Consider the following 4,950-nt stretch of genomic DNA (forward strand, 5'->3'; position numbering starts at 1 on the left):
TTCTGGATGGTAGAAATAAGAAATAATAAGATAAAATGACATAACAGCGTACGACGTTTCGATTGCAAATTTTACTAAATCTTGTTCAATTTGATGTGCTTCTCCATCTCTCTGTGTTTCCTCTCCCTCTCTCTTAAAATTTTAGCTCCTCTACACCTGCTGATGATTGCCTGCGTTGCAATCGAAACGTCGTATGCTATTATGTGATTTTATTTTACTATTATTTCTTATTTCTACGTGGCTTTACCGAAAAAAAAACAAGAGAGTAGCTTCTCGATGGTTACCCCACTAGCGGCCTCGGTCTCCGCGCCTGAACTTTGGCCCAGATACTCCCCGTCGCCCGATTGGCTTTGAGGCTGAAGCCGCGTGAGCCACCGTTCGGCGCCCGTCAGCGTACGCCCGCATTACATTCGTAACGAGATCAGCCAGACTCGTAGCATCGCAAATCTAACTTCTACTACTACTACGATTATTATTATTATTATTATTCCACTAACATACACGACGCCGTTACAACCCCCACCACCACCCTCGCGAACGCCCCTCCCCAATTGTGACCTCGCCCACATTTGATTGGCTTCCTGTTACCGTGGTGCGATGACGTCACGACGCCTGTGCCATTACAGCCCCTCCCCCCCTCCCCCCCCGGTAGATGGGCTGAGTCTGTACACAACTGAAGTTCTCCATAATGGAGCTGTTTTCGGTGAGATCGCATAAACATATAAAAGTGTCGTTAAAACCCGCCACCACCCGGCACAGCCAGCTAGTAAGGGTTGTCACGTAAACGGAACGTGGCCAATTCGTCACTAGCACAGCACTACCGGTGTGTTGGCGAGCCAAGCCACAACATTTACTATACGCGAAAAACCTCTATTGTGGATGATATTGGTCGCGAAAGCTCAGTATAGGTTGTGTAGTGTAAAGTGTAGTGTAGTATAGAGTGTGTAGTGTTTCTTGCCGTTGGTTTTTCACACCTGATGACGGCCGTTTGTGTTATGGTCGAAACGTCTTGAGAATTTTTATTGTTTTATATATATTATATTATTTTATTGTTTCCCTTCAACGTGACTTTACCGAAAGGGCTAAGAATACGAACGTGACCAGTTCGTTACTAGTACACCACTAGTGTGTATTGTAATGTATAGTGTCGTGTATAGTGTAGCGTAGTATGTAGATAGTGTGTAGTGTAGTGTACAGTGTAGCGTATAGTGTAGTGTAGTATGTAGATAGTGTGTAGTGTAGTGTATAGTGTAGCGTATAGTGTAGTGTGGTATGTAGATAGTGTATAGTGTAGTGTACAGTGTAGTGTATAGTGTAGTGTAGTATGTAGATAGTGTATAGTGTAGTGTAGTGTATAGTGTAGTGTAGTATGTAGATAGTGTATAGTGTAGTGTATAGTGTAGTGTATAGTGTAGTGTGTAGATAGTGTATAGTGTAGTGTACAGTGTAGCGTATAGTGTAGTGTAGTATGTAGATAGTGTAGTGTAGTGTATAGTGTAGTGTGTAGATAGTGTAGTGTATAGTGTAGTGTATAGTGTAGTGTAGTATGTAGATAGTGTATAGTGTAGTGTACAGTGTAGCGTATAGTGTAGTGTAGTATGTAGACAGTGTATAGTGTAGTGTATAGTGTAGTGTAGTATGTAGATAGTGTATAGTGTAGTGTAGTGTATAGTGTAGTGTAGTATGTAGATAGTGTATAGTGTAGTGTATAGTGTAGTGTATAGTGTAGTGTAGTATGTAGATAGTGTATAGTGTAGTGTATAGTGTAGTGTATAGTGTAGTATGTAGATAGTGTATAGTGTAGTGTATAGTGTAGTGTAGTATGTAGATAGTGTATAGTGTAGTGTATAGTGTAGTGTATAGTGTAGTGTATAGTGTAGTGTAGTATGTAGATAGTGTAGTGTATAGTGTAGTGTATAGTGTAGTGTAGTATGTAGATAGTGTATAGTGTAGTGTACAGTGTAGCGTATAGTGTAGTGTAGTATGTAGACAGTGTATAGTGTAGTGTATAGTGTAGTGTAATATGTAGATAGTGTATAGTGTAGTGTATAGTGTAGTGTAGTATGTAGATAGTGTATAGTGTAGTGTACAGTGTAGCGTATAGTGTAGTGTAGTATGTAGATAGTGTATAGTGTAGTGTATAGTGTAGTGTAGGATGTAGAGAGTGTATAGTGTAGTGTATAGTGTAGTATGTAGATAGTGTATAGTGTAGTGTACAGTGTAGTGTATAGTGTCGTGTAGTATGTAGATAGTGTATAGTGTAGTGTATAGTGTAGTGTAGTATGTAGATAGTGTATAGTGTAGTGTATAGTGTAGTGTAGTATGTAGATAGTGTATAGTGTAGTGTACAGTGTAGTGTATAGTGTAGTGTAGTATGTAGATAGTGTATAGTGTAGTGTATAGTGTAGTGTAGTATGTAGATAGTGCATAGTGTAGTGTACAGTGTAGTGTATAGTGTATTGTAGTATGTAGATAGTGTAAAGTGTAGTGTATAGTGTAGTGTATAGTGTAGTGTAGTATGTAGATAGTGTATAGTGTAGTGTATAGTGTAGTGTAGTATGTTGATAGTGTATAGTGTAGTGTACAGTGTAGCGTATAGTGTAGTGTAGTATGTAGATAGTGTATAGTGTAGTGTATAGTGTAGTGTATAGTGTAGTGTAGTATGTAGATAGTGTATAGTGTAGTGTACAGTGTAGTGTATAGTGTAGTGTAGTATGTAGATAGTGTATAGTGTAGTGTATAGTGTAGTGTAGTATGTAGATAGTGTATAGTGTAGTGTATAGTGTAGTGTATAGTGTAGTGTAGTATGTAGATAGTGTATAGTGTAGTGTATAGTGTAGTGTATAGTGTAGTGTAGTGTGTAGATAGTGTATAGTGTAGTGTACAGTGTAGTGTATAGTGTAGTGTAGTATGTAGATAGTGTATAGTGTAGTGTATAGTGTAGTGTATAGTGTAGTGTAGTGTGTAGATAGTGTATAGTGTAGTGTACAGTGTAGTGTATAGTGTAGTGTAGTATGTAGATAGTGTATAGTGTAGTATATAGTGTAGTGTGTAGTGTAGTGTTTAGTTTATAGCATAGATTTACAAATATGGCTGTCACCTGATGAAGCTAGTTGTAATTGCTGGCTAAACGTCGTACTCAGATTGTGAATGTTGCGGCTTGGCTCTCCAACACACAACCGGTGTGATGTACTAGTGACGAACTGCCCACGTTCTGTTCACGTGACAAACCTTTAATCATTGGCTGTGTCGGGTGGTGGCGGGTTTTAACGACACATTTACATATTTACGTGATCTAACCCCCTAACAAAACAAAAACAACCCTACCGACACACCTGATGATGACCGTTTGAGTTATGGTCGAAACGTCGTGAGAATTTTTTATTGTTTTATATATATTTTGTTATTTTGTTGTTTCTCTTCAACGTGACTTTACCGAAAAAAACTAAGAATATAAAAAACAACCCTGTATTACGGAAGTACAAATGCGTCGTAACCCTCCACCACCCGGAACAGCCGGCAAGGTCTGTCACGAAAACGACGCGCCGGTTAGTTACAACTCCAGCCCACCGGTTTGCTGGAGGGTAACGCGCTTTGTGAATCCACGCGCGCGGCCCGTTCTCCCGCAACGCGCAGTCTCCATCGCGACGTGCAAACGTGACGGACGCATCGCGGAACCAGTCTTGTTTCGAGAACGCGGGTTTGCTAATCGGATGTGTGAACGTGATCGAGCCGACGGAGCCAATGCCGGGCGGGGTACGGGGGGGGGGGGGGGGGGGGGGGTGTGAGCGGTCGTCCGGCTGCCCTGGCGAAGCGCTCCGCTGGGATGCTGCTGGATGCTCCTCGAGGCTACCGCGCGCGCGAGCGCCCCTCAGCCTCCAGCGTCGTGCCCCGCCGCGTCGCTACAGGACGCACCGTCACGTGCAGCAGCAGCAACGTACAGAGCGAGCGTGAAAAAATCACAAAAGTGTGAATGTGTGTGTGTGGCCTACCGCTTTGTTTGGTGGCGGACATCTTTGATTTCGGCGGCCATCTTGGATTCCGGGGAAGGGGGGGGGGGTGTGGGGTGGGGCGCCATCTTTTATCCGTAAGGTTTCTCTCACGACGAGGTCATTCGTGCCGAATCTTTGACGCTCGCTCGTCCTCACAGTTTTGAAGGGTTTGCGGTCGTAACGGGAGCTCTGCTCAACGTAAAGCGTGGGTTTGACCCTTTCCGGCAATGCAGCTGCAGTTGCGTTAAGATGTTAAAACACCAAACAGACGCGTGCTGCAAGGAATCACGTGCTGCATTAGCCACGTATGCTTGTGGTGAACATGCTCTGGTAGTGTATGATGATGATGATGATGCATTGTCTTTGAAACTGATTGGTCCACGTCACCAGAGACGGCTTTCTTTTAGAGCCTAGTCGCAAACGGCGCTAGATCAGAGGACGCCAAAAAGGCGACCAGCACAAAGACAATGCCACTATCAATGGAATTGAGAGCGCGGGGTGAAAGCAGCTGATTCACGGGAACTTCCTTGCCACTAGCAAAATACAAGAATACGTTTGACCCTGTCTGGCAATAAAACGACTGCGTTGAGATGTAAAAAAAAAACACCAAACAGAAAACTTTTTGCCAGGAATAATGTTACTGCGTTAGCCGCTTTCACGACCAATATTATTCATGATAAAGGTTTTTGTTGGGTTAGATCGCGTTTATTTATAAATGTGTCGTAACCCTCCACCACCCGACACGGCCAATCAGCAAAAAAAAGTGTCACGTTGACAAAAGACAAAATAGTTCACTACTTTAGCCCACCGGTGTGTCGAAGAGTGAATCCACAACGTTTACAGTTTGAGTTGTACTGCGACGTTTTGCCGGTGATTTACATCCAGCATCATCGGGCAATTCGCCGCCAGAATGGTAAAGCCCTCTCCACTTGCTCCCGGTCTTAAATAGACCAGCAGC

Source organism: Petromyzon marinus, chromosome 77 (genome assembly GCF_048934315.1).
Source record: "Petromyzon marinus isolate PM22_M1 ecotype Great Lakes invasive population chromosome 77, UKy_Petmar_22M1.pri1.0, whole genome shotgun sequence".
In the NCBI taxonomy this organism is placed as follows: domain Eukaryota; kingdom Metazoa; phylum Chordata; class Hyperoartia; order Petromyzontiformes; family Petromyzontidae; genus Petromyzon; species Petromyzon marinus.